Source organism: Diabrotica virgifera, chromosome 9, assembly GCF_917563875.1.
Source record: "Diabrotica virgifera virgifera chromosome 9, PGI_DIABVI_V3a".
NCBI lineage: Eukaryota > Metazoa > Arthropoda > Insecta > Coleoptera > Chrysomelidae > Diabrotica > Diabrotica virgifera.
This window is the reverse complement of record NC_065451.1, coordinates 127,136,717-127,159,325: the sequence shown is the minus strand read 5'-3', so window position 1 is coordinate 127,159,325 and position 22,609 is coordinate 127,136,717.

Genomic DNA, 22,609 nt, shown 5'->3' with positions numbered 1-22,609 from the left:
GTTGAGTTTATTGTCAAAGTGTAGCCCTAGATATTTGACTTGATTACTTTGTGGTATTTTTATTTGATTGATGGTTACTGGTGGGCAGGTTCCAGTCCAGAGAGTGAATGTTATATGGGATGATTTTGTTTCGTTTACCTTAAACTTCCACTTCTTCAGCCATATTTCAAGTGAGTTTAGATGCTCTTGGAGATTTTGTGTTGCTGCAATAGGATCGTCATGCTTGGCAAAAATAGCAGTGTCGTCTGCAAATGTCCCGATGGTTGTTTTATCATTTGTAGGCAAGTCATATGTATATAGTATGTACAATAATGGCCCTAGTATGCTCCCTTGTGGTACGCCAGAGTGAGTAGGCTTGTATTCCGAGACTTCTTCATTAACTTTTACTTTAAACTGCCGTTCGTGTAGGTAGGCTTTCAGTAGGTTGTAGTAACTTGCTGGGAGAATTCTTTTTATTTTGCATAACAAGCCTGGATGCCAGACTTTGTCAAAAGCCTGACTGATGTCTATAAAGGCTGCTGTGCAGTACTGCTGATTTTCAAGTGACTGGTTGATGGCGTTGACTATGCGATGGCATTGTTGTATCGTTGAATGGCTTTGTCGAAATCCGAACTGATGATCTGGGATCCAATTTTGTGGATTTATTTCTGCATTTATTCTGTTTAGGATAAGTCTTTCAAGCAACTTGGAGATTGTTGGTAATAAGCTGATAGGCCTATATGATGAGACATCTAGAGGGTTTTTGCCAGGCTTTGGTATCATAATTATTTGTCCAATTTTGAGTGCTTTGGGCCAGTAGTCACATCTAAGTATTGCATTGAATATGTGCAGTAGTTTAACTATGCCCTTTTTGGGTATTTCTTTTAACATTTTTGCGGTTATCAGATCTTCGCCTGGTGCCTTCTTTGGGTTTAGGGTGGCAATTACGTCTCTAATTTTTTTTTGAGTAAATAGTTTTATTCGGTCCTGTATCTGTAGTGGTTCTTCTAATATTTGGTTCGCTTCTGGTACTTGGTCGTCATTTAGTGGAGTAAAAACTTCTGCTAAATACTCGGCAAATAGGTCAGCCTTGTCTTTATCACTTTTTGCCCATGGTCCTGGTGGTGTTGAATTTTTACGTATTGGAGGTAATGCTGTTATTGGCTTTCTCTTACTTTTTATGGGCTTCCATATAGAGTTGTCTTGTCTTGATAGATTGGTGATGTAATTCGTAAATGACTCATTTTTGACTTCTTGCAGCTTTGATTTTAATTTGTTGCTGATGCGATTGTATCTTGTTCTGCTGTCTGGAGTGTGTGTTCGTTGCCATGCAGATCTGGCCTTTCTTTTTTCAGCTACCAGTTTTTTTATTTCTAAAGGTATATTACTTATGTTTCTGTTGGGACTACTTTGTGGGGTAGCTGATTTAGCTGCATACTGTAGTATGTTTATAAATTTGTTATAGTCCTCTTCTATTTCTTCCGGTTTTTTCAGCCTCGTTGTTATTTCGATAGTTTCGTGAATTATTTGTCGGTAAGTGTCCCAGTTTGTTTTATTGTTGTGCAGGTGGAGTTTTGGTTTTTTAGTGATAACTGTTGTACTTACCGTTGCTATTATTGGGCTATGGTCAGTAGTTAGGTCATAGCTTGGTGTTATATCTGTATAAGTTATACCAATACCGTTTGTTATGAAGAAGTCGAATAAATCTGGTTTTTTGTTGGGATAGGTCGGCCAGTATGTTGGTGTTCCCTTTGAGACAAATGAGTAATTCTTATTTTGTATACCATGTGCCAGTTCTTTGCCTTTTGTTGTTATAAGTCGTGACCCCCACAAGGTATGCTTGCTGTTGTAATCTCCCCCAGCAATGAATTTTGGTCCTAAAGTTTGGAAAAATTCTTCATAGTGTTCTCGTTTTAGATTATGGCGAGGAGGGCAGTACACAGCTGTTACGTTGACATTATATGGAAGTGCTTCAACACTTACTGTCGTTGCTTGGATGTGTTCTTTGTACTTCAGTAGTTCATGATGTTTAGTATTTTCTTTGATGAGTATTGCTGTACCTCCGTGGGCTGTGCCGTCAGGATGCTCAGTATGATATAGTTTATATTTAGGTATGTTAAAATAAGTTCTGTTCGTAAAGTGCGTTTCACTAATTAAAAATATGTCAATTTTATTTATGTCTAGAAATATTTTCACTTCTTCTGTATGGCTTGGAAGGCCGTTGGCATTCCATTGGGCTATTCGAAGAAACTTAGCCATTTATTTAATTTTGTTCATAAGCATGGTAAGCATGTTGAGGACCATGCTAATTTGTTGGATTAGTTGGTTGAATAGATTCTTGAATTCTTCCAAAAACTTGTTTAACACAGTGGTTGTATCTTCGGTTTGGTTGTGTTTAGTTACTTCAGCGTAGCTCAAGCCCTGGGGCAGTGGTTTGGATAGTTGTTGTGTGTTTCTTGTGTATATATCATTTGTGTAGATTGCTGATGGGTTTTGATGTTCTCCATTGTTTTTGTTGCTTCCTTTGGTAAGTTTCTTATAGTGATCACATCCCTTATAATTGGCTGGGTGGCCTCCATTGCATAACGCACATATGGCTGGCGTCTCCTTTGACTTTTTGCACGTGGTGGTATTGTGTGAGCCTCCGCATTTTACACAGACGAATGGTTTATTACAATATGATTTGGAATGTCCATATTGTTGGCATCTCATGCACTGTATTATACTGTTTTTTTGAGTTCGTCGAGGTTCTATGAGTACTACTCTGTTATGTAGGCCTGTTATATTATCTTCATTGTTTTGCGCGGGTTCTAAATCTACAAAGAAGAGATTAAGTGGTTCTTTGGTTTTTTGTTGTTTTACATTAACGATGTTTCTCACTTTGTGCCCTAACTGAGATAGTTCACTTTTTATGTCATCAGTATTGGTTGAGTGATGTAAGTATCTGATCACGATTCTGTAGGCTCGTTCTTCTTTTAGTTGGTATGTGTGATGGTATATATTTTTTTCCTTGAACTCCTTAACCAATTTTCGGTATATTTCTGGTGTTTCACAATTTATTTTGACAACGTTGTTTATTAAACTTTTTGTCTGGTATTCTTCTTTTTTCGCTATTTCCTCTAATTGCTTTGTCATCTCGTTGAAATCCTGTACCCCGTGTACAAATGTGTCGATAGATATCAAACTCGCCCAAGTCCAGTATTGCTCATTTAACATATTATTTATTTCTTGAATTCAGTAAGAAATTTCGATTCTTTTCGTGTATATCAATACTACCTAAGTCCTCGGCTTCTTAAAGAAATTATGCGCAGAAGTTGATAGATTTTATCAATCCAACCTAAGTTACACGCACGTTTCAAATCATACGCACAGAAAAACCTCATTATCTCAAAAACGTTTATTCGTGACTTAGGCGTTTTTGATATGTATCGACACAAATATTGGTGGAGGTTTTGGTATTTTGTTGGTTTCTGCGTTTCCAGTATTTTCTTCTGTTTCTTTCGACAGCGGTTGGAATCGGTTACCTGTTTCAATTTCGCTTGGATTTGGTTTGTTGTTATGTATTTTCTTCCTTTTATTGCTTCCCATGACTTGCCAAGCGTTTTTACTGTTTGTCTGATTTTCTTCTTCATCTTCGCTGGTTGATGTCATATAGTGAGTTTCTCTGTCTTCGATATTTGCACTATTTTTACTTGATGTCGGCATTTGCTGCTGAACTGGTTGAGAGTAATAGTTTGTATTTGCTGTCTGTATAGGAGTTGTATGATACTGTTGTTGCATAGTTGTCATATTCATGTTCATTGCATTTTCTGGTTGGTTCATCATTGTTGGCTGCCACTGTAGTTGGTTATTGGTTGCTTGTGTTATTTGTAGATTTATTGGATCACTCTGTATGTTTTGTTGTTGATAAACTGGTTGTCCATTTCTGAACCCAATAAGATTCCCCGAAGGGAACATATTGTTTTGTTTTTCTCACTTATTGCTAATGGATTTTTTTATTGTTGTTGATAAGATAATTAGAATTCTTAATCACCGGTTTTTCGGAGCGCTTTAACGATGTTTACACCTCGATGGCCCAGCGACGACTTTACTTATAGGTAAGTATATTTTACGTAACAAATATTTCAAATTTTAATTCGAGTATATAAAGTTTTAGGAGGATTTTTTAGTCTAGAGATATCATCAATAGTTTAAAAGTTAAATTTTAAATTTAAATAAAAACAAACAAAACACACGTTTTTAATAAATTTTTCACCTATTTTGGATTATTTTTATAAATATTTATTTACTAATAATAAAATTGTTTTCTATTACTTCCATTTAGCGCGTCTATGAGTTAATTTCACAATATTCAAGCTATGTCAAATCATGGTACAATAAAGTTTCACGGTACAATTTTGCGCATGACATTTGACAGCTGAGGTCAAGCACGTGACGTAGCAAAGATCCCTGCGAGCCATTATTTGTAATGATAGTTACTATTATATAGTGGATTATTTTGCAAAACTCTTATAATTAAATCGTTTTCAGCGATTTTTCCGTTTTTTGGATACTATAATATATGTATTATAGTTTGTATAGACTACTTTAACAACATTTACTTGTTAGTGTCTACTTTTATTTGCTTTCGTGTATTTGTTTGTTTTGTGTTTGTATCTATTACAAAATGCGCTGTGCAGTTACTTGTTGCAATCTTAGAATATAAAATAGCTTAGAATATATTGTTTATTTTATATTCTAAGGTTGCAATAGTGACAATAAAGATAACTACTTCTTGTAAACGACAAGAATTGAGTTGTACTTCTCTATGATTGTTAGAGGAATGTTAGTTGAATAATGAATGGAAATTTTACTATATTAATTTTTATTTATTTTTATAAGTTATTATATGTTTACGAATGTAATAATGTAGAAAGTTACATGAATAAATCTATCTATCTAGTTTTTAATTTTGCTACTAATGTATTTTTAAACAAAACCAAGATAATTTTACGTGTGAAAATTATAAAAGATTTCATATAAAACATTGTTTAATATTGCGTGACCTCGCTGTGCTCATATTCGATGGCCAGCTAGCTCATCTGATCTAAATAAAGTTTACTTCATAATTATTTATTTCGATTTTGTGTTTAGTTCATTATATAGCTAAAAATTTTGAGTACCTAAATTACAAAGTGATCATTAACAAATTAAGAAGTGGGATACCCTGTATATTTGAAGATAATTTTAAAATTTGTTGCCATACTCGACCCATTTTTATGTGGAGATTCCATTTTTTTGTATCTTTAAACAACTGAAATATCGAACTCTGGAGTATCACTTTTGATCAACCTGTATGTATAATAAACAAATAATAATTAAAAAATGTTTTATAATGGATATCTATGTTAACAAAATAACAACTTTCTAAAATATCAGTTTCAAAACCTCGCCAAAATAACTACCCGAAAATCAACAAAATTAAATTAGCTACAAAATATTTTTTCAAAATCAATGGGAAAATCCCAGTAGCTGGCTGTATACCATAATTAAAAATCATACAGAACAAGTAAAAACTTCGTTTGTACAATGGTATAACAATGGTTTGTACAATGGCATAAAAATTTTTTCAATAAACTTTCTATACCATTGTACAAACGAAGTTTTTACTTGTTCTGTATGAAAAATATTTTTTATTATTAAATATTATAATACAACTTCATTTCTTTATAATCACTATAATTAAATTAGTCCCATTATATTAAAAAATTTAAAAAAAGACTAAGTTTTCATTCTAATGGCATATAAAACAACATAATGCTTCTACATCCCACCAGAATGAAAACAATGAGAACCTTCTCTGGTTACACCTCCGAGGCTTCTACAATTTGCAAGCCATACGGATGCTGAGACTAAGGAAGATGAGGGAATTCTACAATTTACAATTCACGTCCCATCTGCTCAGCGCGGTAAAGTTCCAACGAGAATGGTCCCCTTCATACTCCACACAGAGTAAATGTAAATCAAAAATTAATAACCATTTTCAATTTCGTTGCAAACCGAAAACACAGCCGAACCATATTCTAGTCCAATCAGAGAGTGTTGCAAGCACCCCTACCGGTTTCGAAACTTATTAGTCTCTCATCAGGAGGCACATATGCTGCTCTCCCTGATCCAACCAAAACAAACCCCAGCGTGCAGTCCCGGATTGCAACGAACGAAATGGCATAGATGCCCTAGCGGCAACAGCTAGCAAAAAGACTTATATGCCATTAGAATGAAAACTTAGTCTTTTTGCTAGCAGTTGCCGCTAGGGCATCTATGCCATTTCGTTCGTTGCAATCCGGGACTGCACGCTAGGGTTTGTTTTGGTTGGATCAGGGAGAGCAGCATATGTGCCTCCTGATGAGAGACTAATAAGTTTCGAAACCGGTAGGGGTGCTTGCAGCACTCTCTGATTGGACTAGAATATGGTTCGGCTGTGTTTTCGGTTTGCAACGAAATTGAAAATGGTTATTCATTTTTAAAAAATTAAAATTAAATAGTCTTTCCTATAAAACTACATTCAAATACTGCGTAAAGAAGGATCTTTACTACGTCATGCGCGAAAGCAACCGATTTTGGAACATTACGTGCCATACCTGACGGAATTTATTGTACCATGATGTCAAATAATCCCGACGAACTATTGCCAAAGTTTCGCAGAACTTTCGAAAAAAGGTGTGCTACTATTTCTCGAAGTTATGTTGATGACGCCCTACTGTTGGCTCTTAAGTTCACTTTGTACTACATAATATAGTACACTTTTCGTTCCGCCGTTCCAGTATGCTTGTCGTACTTTGTAGAGTTGAAGTGAATGTGACAGTGTCATCGGCATGATATTAGTATGGCTCATGTTACTCTTAATCCACACATTTGTCACTACTTTCACAAATGGCAACGTTTAAAGGTCATTAAAGATACGAAATATTTTAAAAAGGCTTACAAAATGAATTGCGCAAATCTGCTGATAAATCAACATTAAATTTAACAAGTTTATACTGACCTTCGATTTTGTTAATATTTCAAACATATAATAGATTCTGATTTACTCTCATTAAATTTTTTTTTTTTCAGGTTAAAAGCAGCAACCATGGTCAAATCACAGTGTTTGAATACATATAAATGGATTTTTGGTTATTAAGGAACGCAGACATGGAGTTTGGTTACCACAAAAGCTTTTCTGCTGAAGATACAATTTTAAATCTTCTTTATGGATTCATAGAAATAATATGCAGGATAGCAGGATTAAAACAAATAACTGTTTGTCTTGTTAATATTAAATGTTATTTGAGATAGTGTTTTCTTATATCCAATTTTCCTATAGATCTAAATTATTATTTTACATTATTTTTTTCAGAAAATATTAACATAATTTATGTACCTTATCAACACATAAATTGTAAAATTACTAACCAGAAACAAACAAAGTATATATAATAAAGATGTGGCGAGGCACTTGGACAGTCCATAGGGAAATATCTTTCGAACTAAGATCTGCAGAAGAGTTTGCTGTGGTACTCTGAAGAGTCACCGTTTTGTTTATATAGAAATACTTGACTAGTTGACTAGTTCAATAACAAACAGTGCAAGTAAAACTAACTCACCAACATTAATATATATATTTGCTTGGATGTTCACTTCCCAAATCCAACAAAGTCTGGGTAATTGGTCTTAACCAAAGCCATTACTAACAGAAAAAGACAGTTGAAGTATTATATATCTGACAAGTTTATTTATAATAATCATTACGTTAGTATTGACTTCAAATTTGAAAAGTCGATTTATGATTATTGTAACACAAGAAATTGTAACTGTATCAACAAAGCACATTGTCGTCTAAATCAGAGATGAAAAAGTTATTTGATTTGTTAGGCAGTATCAAAGATTGGTTATAATTTGACAGAAAAGTTTCCACAGTGATGCTCATTGTTTTTTCTGTGAAACACATATTTACGTTAGTACAGAAAAGGTTCCATAGTGATGCTCATTGTTTTTTTTTCTGTGAAAGACATAATCATTATGTTAGTATTTGCTACAAATTAGAAAAGTAAGCAGACATTTGACCTATAAGAAAGTCTCCAGTTATTTACTTTTGATATCCGCCGAAAAAAAAAAATGGATCTTTTATGCTTATCTAATGAGGTTTACGTAGAGAGTAGCTTGTTGTTTCTGATCTCTGCAAAATACTTATAGTTTGATGTTCAAATGATGGTTTGGTTTGGTGTAGGAAATGGGAACTATATCAACAGCACACTTTGCCGCCTAAATCGGAGATGAAAAAGTTATTCCATCTGTCAGGCAGTATCAAACCTTGGTTATAATTTGAGAGAAAAGTTTCCACAGTGATGCTCATTGTTTTTTGTTCTATGAAATACATAATCATTACTTTAGTAATTGCTACAAATTAGAAAAGTAAGAAGCAGATATTTGACCTGACTAGATCTAAATCGGAGATGAAAAAGTTATTTGATTTGTCAGGCAGTATCAAAGATTGGTTATAATTTGAGAGAAAAGTTTCCAGTGACGCTCATTGTTTTTTTTTCTGTGAAAGACATAATTACGTTAGTACAGCAAAGTTTCCACAGTGATGTCCATTGGTTTTTTCTGTGAAAGTCGATTACTTTAGTACAGAAAAGTTTCCATAGTGATGTTCATTGTCTTTTTTTTCTGTGAAAGACAATCATTACGTTAGTATTTGCTACAAATTAGAAAATGAAGAAGCAGATATTTGACCTGACTAAGATCTAAATCAGAGATGAAAAAGTTATTTGATTTGTCACGCCGTATCAAAGATTGGTTATACTTTGAGAGAAAGTTTCCACAGTGATGCTCATTGTTTTTTTTTCTCTGAAAGACAATTACTTTAGTACAGAAGTTTCCATAGTGATGCTCATTGTTTTTTTTTTCTATGAAAGACATAATCATTACGTCAGCATTTACTACAAATTAGAAAAGTAAGAAGCAGACATTTGACCTATAAGAAAGTCTCTAGTTGATTTACTTTTGATATCCGCCGAAAAAAATGGATATTTTATGTTTATCTACTGAGCTCTACGTAGAGAGTGGCTTATTGTTTCTGATCTCTGCGAAATACTTATAATTTGGTGTTCAAATGGTGGTTTGGTTTGGTGTACAAGAAATAGGAACTGTATCAACAACGCACTTTGTCGTCTAAATCAGAGATGAAAAAGTTATTTGATTTGTCAGGCAGTATCAAAGATTGGTTATAATTTGAGAGAAAAGTTTCCACAGTGATGCATATTGTTTTTTTCTGTGAAAGACATAATTACGTTGGTACAGCAAAGTTTCCACAGTGATGCTCATTGTTTTTTCTGTGAAAGACAATTACTTTAGTACAGAAAAGTTTTCATAGTGATGCTCATTGTTTTTTCTGTGAAAGACATATTTACGTTAGTACAGAAAAGGTTCCATAGTGATGCTCATTGTTTTTTTTTCTGTGAAAGACATAATCATTATGTTAGTATTTGCTACAAATTAGAACAGTAAGCAGACATTTGACCTATAAGAAAGTCTCCAGTGATTTACTTTTGATATCCGCCGAAGAAATGGATCTTTTATGCTTATCTAATGAGGTTTACGTAGAGAGTAGCTTGTTGTTTCTGATCTCTGCAAAATACTTATAATTTGATGTTCAAATGATGGTTTGGTTTGGTGTAGGAAATGGGAACTATATCAACAACACACTTTGCCGCCTAAATCGGAGATGAAAAAGTTATTCCATCTGTCAGGCAGTATCAAACCTTGGTTATAATTTGAGAGAAAAGTTTCCACAGTGATGCTCATTGTTTTTGTTCTATGAAATACATAATCATTACTTTACTATTTGCTACAAATTAGAAAAGTAAGAAGCAGATATTTGACCTGACTAGATCTAAATCAGAGATGAAAAAGTTATTTGATATGTCAGGCAGTATCAAAGATTGGTTATAATTTGAGAGAAAAGTTTCCAGTGACGCCCATTGTTTTTTTTTCTGTGAAAGACATAATTACGTTAGTACAGCAAAGTTTCCACAGTGATGTCCATTGGTTTTTTCTGTGAAAGTCAATTACTTTAGTACAGAGAAGTTTCCATAGTGATGTTCATTGTCTTTTTTTTTCTGTGAAAGACAATAATTACGTTAGTATTTGCTACAAATTAGAAAATGAAGAAGCAGATATTTGACCTGACTAGATCTAAATCAGAGATGAAAAAGTTATTTGATTTGTCACGCAGTATCAAAGATTGGTTATACTTTGAGAGAAAGTTTCCACAGTGATGCTCATTGTTTTTTTTTCTGTGAGAGACATAATTACTTTAGTACAGAAAAGTTTCCATAGTGATGCTACACATTAGAAAATGAAGAAGCAGATATTTGACCTGACTAGATCTAAATCAGAGATGAACAAGTTATTTGATTTCCCAGGCAGTATCAAAGATTGGTTATACTTTGAGAGAAAGTTTCCACAGTGATGCTCATTGTTTTTTTTTTCTCTGAAAGACATAATTACTTTAGTACAGAAAAGTTTCCATAGTGATGCTACAAATTAGAAAATGAAGAAGCAGATATTTGACCTGACTAGATCTAAATCGGAGATGAACAAGTTATTTGATTTGCCAGGCAGTATCAAAGATTGGTTATACTTTGAGAGAAAGTTTCCACAGTGATGCTCATTTTTTTTTCTCTGAAAGACATAATTACTTTAGTACAGAAGTTTCCGTAGTGATGCTCATTGTTTTTTTTTTTCTATGAAAGACATAATCATTACGTCAGCATTTGCTACAAATTAGAAAAGTAAGAAGCAGACATTTGACCTATAAGAAAGTCTCGAGTTGATTTACTTTTGATATCTGCCGAAAAAAATGGATATTTTATGTTTATCTACTGAGGTTTACGTAGAGAGTGGCTTATTGTTTCTGATCTCTGCGAAATACTTATAATTTGGTGTTCAAATGGTGGTTTGGTTTGGTGTACAAGAAATAGGAACTGTATCAACAACGCACTTTGTCGTCTAAATCAGAGATGAAAAAGTTATTTGATTTGTCAGGCAGTATCAAAGATTGGTTATAATTTGAGAGAAAAGTTTCCACAGTGATGCACATTGTTTTTTTCTGTGAAAGACATAATAACGTTGGTACAGCAAAGTTTCCACAGTGATGCTCATTGGTTTTTTCTGTGAAAGACAATTACTTTAGTACAGAAAAGTTTCCATAGTGGTGCTCATTGTTTTTTCTGTGAAAGACATTTACGTTAGTCCAGAAAAGGTTCCATAGTGATGCTCATTGTTTTTTTTTCTGTGAAAGACATAATCATTACGTTAGTACTTGCTACAAATTAGAAAAGTAAGCAGACATTTGACCTATAAGAAAGTCTCCAGTTATTTACTTTTGATATCCGCCGAAAAAAAAAATGGATCTTTTATGCTTATCTAATGAGGTTTACGTAGAGAGTAGCTTATTGTTTCTGATCTCTGCAAAATACTTATATTTTGATGTTCAAATGATGGTTTGGTTTGGTGTAGGAAATGGGAACTGTATCAACGACACACTTTGTCGTCTAAATCGGAGATGAAAAAGTTATTCCATCTGTCAGGCAGTATCAAACCTTGGTTATAATTTGAGAGAAAAGTTTCCACAGTGATATTTTTTTTTGTTCTATGAAAGACATAATCATTACTTTAGTATTTGCTACAAATTAGAAAAGTAAGCAGATATTTGACCTGACTAGATCTAAATCAGAGATGAAAAAGTTATTTGATTTGTCAGGCAGTATCAAAGATTGGTTATAATTTGAGAGAAAAGTTTCCACAGTGACATCATAAAGAAGAAACAATTAGCATGGTTCAGTCATATTACACAGATGGAATATAACAGGCAAGTGAAGAGCATGGACAGCTAAACCAATTGGGACCGTGCAAGTTCGGCAAAGCGACACCTATTTGTACGCTCTGCAACTTTATTAGCACTTTTAATTATATAAGTCCTGGTTATTGGATAATTGTCAAGGCCATAGCCCAAAAAAATAAGATTCAGGTTATGTTATTTAAACGTAAACAATTGTATGTAGTAAATATAATTAGTTATTAAAATACAGTACTGCAAGCAAAATACAATTAATTAAATTTACCTTTATATAATAGTTGCATATCATATCAGTATTGTGGAGCAACATATAATTTTTCTTCTTCAATGACATTAGATATGAAATGTACGTCAACTTGACAATATGAATTATTTAAGAAAGTTGCAATATTTCTCTGCTATTAGCGAACGATCGTTTCACGTATCCCTTCCAAGTACTTGCACACCGCGAATAGGGAAAATAGAAAAAGCAGACCAATAAAACAGTGAAACATAGCAGAGATATTACAAAATAAGAATAAATCTCAAAAGAAGCAACACAAATTGCTATTGTGACATAATAAATAACAAGCTGAAAATGCGGGCATTATCATAATGAAAACTTTGTTTATTTACGTATTTAAATGCATAATAGGGAAAATTTCTATTATGAAAAGTTGTTTAGTATTAAACGCTATGTTTTAATATGCAATTATATCCTAATTTAAATATTATGAACTATAAAGGTACTTTACTCTCGAGCGAAATTCATATTTTTTGACATACCTCGAATAAAATTGATAAAACGATATATGATGATTGCATCTTAGATTTTAGATTAACTAAAGAATAACTTTTCGTCAATTAATAATAAAAAAGTTATAAACGAAAATGATGTTGGTATCCGTAATTGGAGATGATAGTTTCTACTGAATAAGACATAATTTAGTAAAAAGATATTTTGATTTAAAAATTAGACATGTCTTGTTTTGCACGTGAGACTTGCAAATGTCTGCTTATGCACTTAAATGGACCTCAACTGATTTTGTATTATAATATTGATAGCCTCGTGTGCAATACTAACAAAAAACAGTCGTAATAAAATAAAAAATTTTTTTTTAAATAATGGTTCTAATGAATTTTTTTAAAATTAATTGTAATTAACCAAACGAAATTATCAATTTAATATCAAACAGTGCAAACACGCCGTCACGTGACTAATAAGTCGCATGCAGATTGGTTTAAATACAAATGTCTGTTTTTGTATATAACGGGTGTACACAAATGTCTGGTTTTGCATCTAAGGCTCAGTTTAAACTGTCAATAAAGCCATTCATATGTCTGTTTATGGACTTAGGAGTCAGAAAATCGGATTCATAGAAATTTTTGAATATGAAATCAATATATTATACCTCATTTTTTGAAAAAATGTCAAATGTCTGGTTTTGCATTTATATGCTTCATATTAACATAGTACATAAATAAAATTTATTTATTTGACATTTCAAAACGTTTAGTTGCGTCAAATACAAACAAAGTTGAGTTGACGTTTCTCTATCGGAAGAAAATAAATATTTAAAGGCCTGTGATGTCACAATGACGACTTTAAGGTCAGATATCTCAAAGACGGTTAGAGATAGCGAAATGCCTTTTTCAGATTTGGATTCAGAAGACAAAACTACATAGGCATCTATCGCTAGGTGGCCTCTAAATATTGCAGGAGCGGCAACGCACGAACGAACAGATTTTGCGAATTTATAAACGAAAAGTTTTTGTTGAAAATATATCAAATTTTGGAAATGTAATATTTTTTGCATGTAATGGACATATTAAATATAAATTTTATAACATAACATTTATTTGAATTATAAAAGATTACAGAGAGGTAGATATTTTTACCATGATACATACAATCCACCAAGGGTATATCAGACAGAGTAGCCTACATTATGCTTAAATTAAAAAGAACGTCGTTGAAAATTATACAGGTATACGCACCAACAAGCACATATAAAGATGAAGATATTGAAAACTTCTACGAAGAAATAACACTCGCTGTGGAAGAAAAGAAAACTAAATTGACGCTAATAATTGGAGACTTCAATGCCAAATTAGGGGTAAGAATAGACGAAGACGAACACAGAATAGGACAATATGGATACGGCGAAAGAAATAATAGAGGACATACATTAATGAACTACTTGGAGGAAAGACAACTTTTTGCTATGAACTCGTTTTTTTAACAAAAAACCGCAAAGAAAATGGACATGGATAAGTCCCAACGGCAATACTAAAAACGAAATAGATTACATCCTTACAACAAAAAGCCATCATCAAAGATGTTACAGTGCTGAATCGTTTCTCAACCGGTAGTGATCATAGACTTGTCAGAGCCAAACTCAGCATTAATAGCCAATTCGAAACAAAAAAGAAAATGGAAAATAGATCGAAACTAGATATGGGAAAACTTAAGAAAGCAAAAGAGGAATATAAACAAAAAATAAGGGAAAGTATACCGGCCACTAGAGATTTTGAAAACAAAAATATCGATGAAATAAATCAGCTATTAACCGATACATTAGCAAAGGCGGGAAAAGAGGTAGCACAAACAAGAATAAAAAAAGGAAAACTATATATCCCAGGAAACAAAAAACCTCATGAGGAAACAAAAAACCTCATGAGCAAAAGAAAAATATTTATAGAACAAGATAAGAGAAACACAGTAGATTACAAAGAGGTAAACAAAGCTATCAGAAGGAACATCAAGGAAAGTCAAAGGAGAGTACAGGAAGAAAAAATAGAAAAAGCCATTGAACAAAATAAAAATATGAAGTGCTTAAAACCACAGCTTGGAAGCATACAGATTAATAGTATAAAGAACAAAGAAGGCATAGAGACCAATAATATAGAAGAAATTATACAAATAACACAAGAATATTATAAAAACCTCTACAATACAAAACAGAAACCAACACAAGAAATCCTTAAGCAATTACAAATAAAAATAAAAAATGTCAATTCCGACTTACAACCAGAAATCAGTAAGAATGAGATAAAAAGAGCACTCAAGGAGATGAAGAATAATAAATCGCCAGGAAAAGACGGGATAACTGTAGAAACGCTAAAAAATGGTGGGAAAACAACTAGAGAAGTTTTGTACACACTTATGAATAAAATATTAATGACAAAACAAATACCCAACACTTGGAACGAAGCAGTAACATTGTTACTATTTAAGAAAGGAGATAAAAAGGATCTAAAGAATTACAGACCCATAACTTTACTAAATGTGATGTACAAACTATTAACCAAGATATTAACAAACAGATTAACAACTAAATTAGATGGATACCAGGCAAGAGAACAAGCCGGATTTAGAAAAAGCTTCAGTACAAGTGACCACCTTTTCACGATGAAGATATTAATCGAAAAAGCTAACGTATATCATATCCCGCTATACATGGCATTTATTGACTTCGAAAAAGCATTTGATAGTGTGGAACACTGGGCAGTAAAGAATTCCCTACAAAACAGCAGAATAGACTACAGATATACCGACTTAATTACAAATATATATGATAAGGCAACAACAACTATCAAGCTAATGAAACAAACGGAGCCTATTAAAATAAAGCGAGGAGTAAGACAAGGAGATACCATCTCGCCCAAGCTATTCAACCAAGCGCTAGAAGATGTGTTCAAACAACTGCACTGGGATGGTTTGGGTATAAACATAAACGGACAATATCTGAATCACTTACGATATGCTGATGATATTGTATTAATAGCAGAAAGAAGTGAAGAATTACAAAGAATGATGGAAGAACTAGATAGAGAATCGACAAAGATAGGACTGAAGATGAATTACAGTAAAACAAAAACCATGACCAATCAACAAGAAGAACTAGTAATTACAGTGGCACAAACAAGAATAGAACAAGTAAAATAATATATATATCTAGGACAAATCACTAGATTAAATAAAGAAAATCAGACCGAAGAAATAAAGAGAAGAATAAGGTTGGCCTGGGCATCATTCGGAAAACTGTCTTATATTCTAAAGAACAGAAAATACCCGCAATACCTAAAAACAAAAGTCTTCAATCAATGTATACTCCCTGTTTTAATATATGGCTCTCAGACATGGACGTTTACAAAAGAGAATATGGAAAAAAATAGCAGACAGAAAGAGCCATGGAAAGACAAATGCTGAACATTAAATTATCAGACAGGAAAAGAAACGAATGGATCCGTAACAAAACAAAAGTGAAAGACGTCTCTACCCAAGTAGCAAAGCTTAAATGGAAGTTCGCCGGACACACCCTACGGCAGAAGGATGAAAGATGGACTAAGATGGTAATACATTGGAGACCATGGAACCACAAACGAAAAAGGGGAAGGCCACAGATGCGATGGTCAGATGACCTGAAGAAACACACTGGGTCAAAATGGATGCAAATTGCCCAAGATAGAGAGGCATGGAAGAAGGAAGAGGAGGCCTATATCCAAGGATGGATGTTTAGGGCTGATTAGATAGATAGACAGAGAGGTAGATATTTTTGGTCTTCCAGAACCTTGCTTTCTTTCGAGAGTTTTTTGTTCTCTCCATCTTTTATTAATATTAAAAACTGTTGTTCTGCTTACGTTAAAATGGTTCGCTTCAGCAGATAGTGACCAACCACGTTCTAATTTCGTTACAATTCTTACTTTTAGTTCTTTGCTAGCATGTGGAGTCATTTTTTCAGGTTGAACAGAATAAGTAATCTGACAAATTTTAAGACTTGGCAGTGACTGTGACAGTATGTAAATAATAAGTATTTATCCTTCAAAATACGCTGCCCAATTTTCTACAAAATTCCCTTTAAGAGTCGTATCAGTTTTTTTTTGGAGCCAGCTGTACATTATTTTGGCATTGGATGTAAGCTTAACATATGACACAGATGCCATATCCTCAATTATTTCATACATCACGTTACATAAAGTTGCATTTACAAAATAGTTGTGAAACACCAAAACATTGAAGTTTTGAAAAGTAAATAGTAAAAAATTTTTTATAAAAAAGAAGATAAACTGATAAATAAAAAAGATGAATAAACATGTATCCTTGAAGTATCACAACAGAAAATATTATTGCCATATCCTCAATTATCTCATACATCACGTTACATAAAGTTGCATTTACAAAATAGTTGTGAAACACCAAAACATTGAAGTTTTGAAAAGTAAATAGTAAAAAAATGTTTATAAAAAAGAAGATAAACTGATAAATAAAAAAGATGAATAAACAAGAGAACCTTGAAGTATCACAACAGAAAATATTATTTCGTAAAAGTCTATCTAATTGTCATAAAAAAATACAGTATTTAGCTGCATTTAAATTAAAAAAAAAAAAAAAAAAATAATCAGTAGTTAGACCAACAATCATGTATAGCAGCGAGACATGGACATTGACGGGGAGACAAAAATCCAGAGTCAATGCTATGGAAATGAGGTTCCTGAGGAAAATAGCAAACAGAAAAAGGACAGACAAAATACGAAACGAAACAATTAGACAAAACCTAAAACTAGAACCAATCAATGAAAAAATAGTAGAAGGACAACTTAGATGGTTCGGGCACGTGTGTAGAATGTCGAACGAGAGGCTAACAAAACGAGTGTTCGAAACGAGAGTGCAGGGGAAAAACAAAAGAGGGAGACCAAGAGTTATGTGGGTAGATGAAATCAGGAAAGAAGTCGAGAAGAAGGGATTGACATTGGAAAGTGCAAGAAACCTAGCGCAAGATCGGAAAGCATGGAGACTACAATGCCAAACTCAACTCCACCAGCCTTACACCTAAAGGTAGAAAGGCTTAGGACTAAGTAAGTAAGTAAGTAAATTAAAAAAATATTTGATTGCTTTTTGAAATAAATTTAAAAATTATAGCTTCTCATAACAATAAATGTAATTTTGTATAAGTCTATCCTTGTACTTTAAACATTCTTATACATCATACAAAAAATAAACAAAAAAGTATGGCGATACTTTTATACTAGTAGACATATAAATAAATAAAGTTATGTTCTCATTGCATACTTGTACAACATGTCCCAAATTTTAATAACAAATTATTATTGCAGCAAAGCTGCAATATAATTTCGTTTATCAATTGCAATATTTTCAGGATTGTCCTCTTCATCCTCATTTTCTTCGGGATCCACGACAAATTCCTCCTCATCCTCAAATTGAAGAGCACCTTCAGAGAATATTATATAGTTGTGTAACACACACGCAGCAGTAATGACTTTTGGCACCAAATCTATACGTGTCATTTCTAGGTACTTTAGCCTACGAAATTTAGTCTTAAGAAGGCCAAATGCTTGTTCTATGAGACTCCTAACAGAGCTCAGTCGGGTATTGAATCTTGTTTGCACATTACTTAAATGGCCGTTATCTCGATAGGGCTTCAAGAGCCAAGAAAGTAATGGGTATGCAGAATCTCCTCAAATATGTTGATTCTCATCAATGGGTGGATTGTCATCAGTGAGTAAAGTATGCAAATGACTATTTCTAAACACTCTGGCATCGTGTACTCTGCCTGGAACACCAACAAATACATCTGTGAATTGCTTTTTATCATTACATACTGCTTGCAGTATCACAGAATGATAATTATTCCTATTGTAATAGTCATTTGCATTCCTAGGTGGAGCTTTAATAGCAATGTGACACCCATCAATGGCACCTACAATTCCAGGAATACCTAAAAATGATAGAAATGGAAATGCATTAAAACTGTAGATTGTACTTTACTTAACATTCACGAATATGCTTCACATGTATACACATTTTTTTATGGAGTAAGTGTCTGCATATGCAGTTGTGTTCGTGAATGTGTTAAGAATTGCAGTAAAATTTTCACTAAGATTTTTACCTGACTTCGCTTTTAAAACCCTGCTAATTCGCTGCCTCTCGTCATGATCTGGCCATTGAATGTATTCCATTCTCACACTTACAAGCAGGTTAACAACACTAACAAACACTTCATGGCTAGTGCTTTTGGCCAAATTAAATCTGTCTCCAGCTGCAATAAAACTCTCAGGTTTCGACAGCATCCATATAGTAAATAGGACCTTCTTTTCAAAGACTACTATTTCGCCATCAACTTCACCACGCCTCATTTGCAGAATGTTAAGTAGACTCTAAAGAAAAGATTTTTTTATTAGGCTTTTATCGTCTTTTTTATTGATAATTATAAGATTTAATATTTGAATTTTACAGGATCTTTAGAAAAGTTACAGGTTCACTAAAAATTAGGGAATATAATTACCTGAAATGTTCCTCTGGTCATTCTAAAATGGCTTTGAAAATCGTCAGGTGTATAATTCGGTATCACCTCTTCGTAATACCCTTCGTTGCGAACAGGGATTACCCTTTCGTTTTCCACAATATCAACAGGCGCAGCTAACATCTCTACAGCTGCACCTATTGCATTCCTATTCACTCGATTCTCCAACAACTGTAACAAAAGTATTCTCCTAATGTTGGCCATACTACTTGAATAGATTTTGTTTCGTATATATTATAATACTTGGATACACACTCGATGCACAATAATACAAACCTTACACAAGGAAAGATACAAACAACAAACAAGCATGTAAATATTGAGGTTACCAAACATTATATGAGAGATGACATTTCGAGACAAATGCGTTCAGACGCGTGTGCTCCGCTGGATCGAATCTGCTGGATACAACCACTCAGCCGATTTCTGCTGACAGCCAGCCGCTGTGGTCGTCCGAACGCACCCATTGATATGATTCGTTTGGTGAGTTTTGCGAGGAGTAGCATAGCACAGAGTTCGAGTCTAGGTAGGGTAGTTGTCCGGATAGGGCTTACCCTAGATTTTCCGGTAACCAGTATGCAGGAAACTGTGTTGTCAGAGTATAATGTACGAAAATAAATGCATGCTGCATAAGCCTTTTCGCTGCTGTCAGCAAATCCATGAATTTGTATGTTTGTGATTTTCTTATTGAGAAATAGACAGCGTGGGATTTTTAATGATTTTAAGTGAGGTATATTATTTACAAAAATTTTCCATTCCTTTTCTAAGGAGGGAGGCAAGATATCATCCCAATCCATTCTTTCGAGGAAAAGTTTCTTAATGAATAACTTTCCATGTAGAATCACTGGAGTTATTAACCCCAAGGGGTCATACATTTTGGCTAAAGTGGATAGAGCAGTTCTTTTTGTAACGTGAGTGTCAGTTGGGAGTTCAGGTACTGAAATTGAGAGTGTATCTGGAGAAGGGTTCCATGACAGTCCTAAAACCTTATTAGAGGCATTTTCGATTTGTATATCATATGAAGTGGGTTGATCATTATTGCAATATTTTTCAGTAAACCTTTTAGAATTGGAAACCCATTTGCGAGTTGAAATGCAGGCACTGCCTAGAACGGTATTTAATTCGTGATAGGTGGTTTCTAAGTCAGTTTCGGCACCGCAGAGGATGTCGTCTACGTAAGTTTGTGTAAGTAGGACTTCACAAGCAAGGGGGTACTTTTGTATATTATTGGATGCAAGCTCCTTTATTGCCCGAGTAGCTAAGAAACTTGAAGATCTGAGGCCGTATGTCACGCTAGTAAGTTCAATGCACTCAAGGGGTTTAGAGGGATTATCTCTCCACAATATATTTTGCAAAAAGGTTTGATTTGGGTTGATATTTATTTGACGGTACATTTTTTGAATATCAGCGGTACAAACAAGTTGGGGTATTCTAAAGCGGCAAAGAATGTCAAATAGATCAGGTTGTACTTGTGGACCTGGAAGCATGATGTCATTTAAAGAGGTTCCAGAGGAAGATTTGCAAGATCCATAAAAAACGACGCGTAATCGAGTGCTAGTGCTGTTCTCTTTTATAACGCAATGATGGGGCAAAAAGTATTTGTGTTCAGATAAATTATTATATAGTGTGAGTGGAATATATCGTGCGTGATAAAGTGTAATGTATTCATCGATAAACCTTTTGTATTCAATAAATAATGAGTTATTTAATTAAAATTTCCTTTCCAAGCCTTCGAATCGTTTTTTAGCGATAAGGAAAGAGTCACCTAGTTTGGTATGCTCTGAGGGGCATTTAAGGGGGAGATCGACTTAGAATCGTCCGTTTTCTAAAATTTTAAGGTTTTTCTTGAAGTCAAGTTCTGCAATTTCTTCAGTAGGGGTGAGAAGTTTTTTAGTGGGTAATTCTTCCATTTCCCAGAATTTGGGAAGAAGTGAGTTAAGCGAAGAAGTGTTTTCGGAGATAATGTTGGAAGTTTGAGTAAATAGGGATACTTTTATTTTGTGGATGATTATAAGGTACACTACCTGCGACAATACAACCGAAAAGGGTGTTTTGGAGTACAGGGAGATTTTTTTCTAATCTTACGATGCCATCTGTAATAAATTCGTAATATTTGTCAGCTCCTATCAACATGTCAATATTTGAAGTTGTCAGAAGAAGTAGAAGAACAGTTTGTAGAAGAAGTCATTGTCGGCTAAAAAATGTTGTGTGGTATTTCGAGTAATTCTAAGGGTATGTGCGTCTGCGGCAGTGGGGTAGTTATTCTATCAAGTACGTAACAAGACATATTAAGCTTATTTCTTGTATTATTAGTCGAGAAGATTGTAAGATCTGCCATTACGTTGGACATAATTGAGCTCTGGGCAATTCCAGAAACTTGAAGTGGTTGTTGGTAAGTTTTACAGCTAATTTTTTCGAGTTTCCTTGATATGAAGCTACTTTGACTGGCATTATCGAGAAGCGCCTTAGCCGTTATCATATGACCTGATTTTGATCGAAGGGTTACTTTAATTGTTGCTAATAGAACATTACAAGGGTTAGCTGAGAATGTAGGTTCGCCTGTGGAATTTATAGATACCGCTGTAACGGACCCGGGGTGTGAGTTATTGCCAGAAGACGATGGCATGTTGTCGTATTCTGTGTGTAGTTTATTAGAAGAGTTTAAATTAGGGTTTGAATGTTCTGGAGTTTGACGGTTATGGTTTGAGTTTTGATGACGATAATTATTATGTTTTCTGGAATTGGCATCAGAATGTATTTGAGTTGAATTGTATCTCCAATTATGTTGATTGCCCTGAGGATTGGTAGTTCCTTGGCCTTGAGATGGGCTTGAATTTTGAGATTGTTGCGAGAAGTTGGTGTTGTGGGTTTTTTGTATGTGCAAAATGGTGTGATGTTTCTTAGAGCAGATGGAACAGGTTCTAGAGACGCATTCGTTGTAAGCGTGTCCTGTGCCTAAACAGTTCGTGCACATGCGCTGAGAGTGTGTGAAATTTAATTTATCAGAGTGTGAGAGAGATGAGAAAGCTGGACAACAATATATTTTATGAGAGGAGTCATTGCAATATATGCATTTAGAAGTGGAGGGATTATTGTAGGTGGCATTTGTGTGAAGAGAGGTAGCGCGAGAGAATTTCGGAATAAGTTTTTCCGTTTTATAGTCACGTGAGTCATTTAAGTCGCCCAATAAAATCCATCTATCTTCTAGAATGTCTAGAAACTCGTCTAAAGTAGGTAGTTCAGATTAGGTTCGTTTTTCTCCGTATTGTTTTTACGAGTTGTAGTCAATTTTTCGTGATAAGATGTAAACTAGTATGATATCCCAAGTATCTACGGGAATGTCTAAGTTTTTCAAAGATTGTATGTGTTTTCTTATTGTGGTTATGAAATCTCTGAGATTTTGAGCATTGGCCTTAGTAATAGCGGGGTAGTCCAAAATGGATTT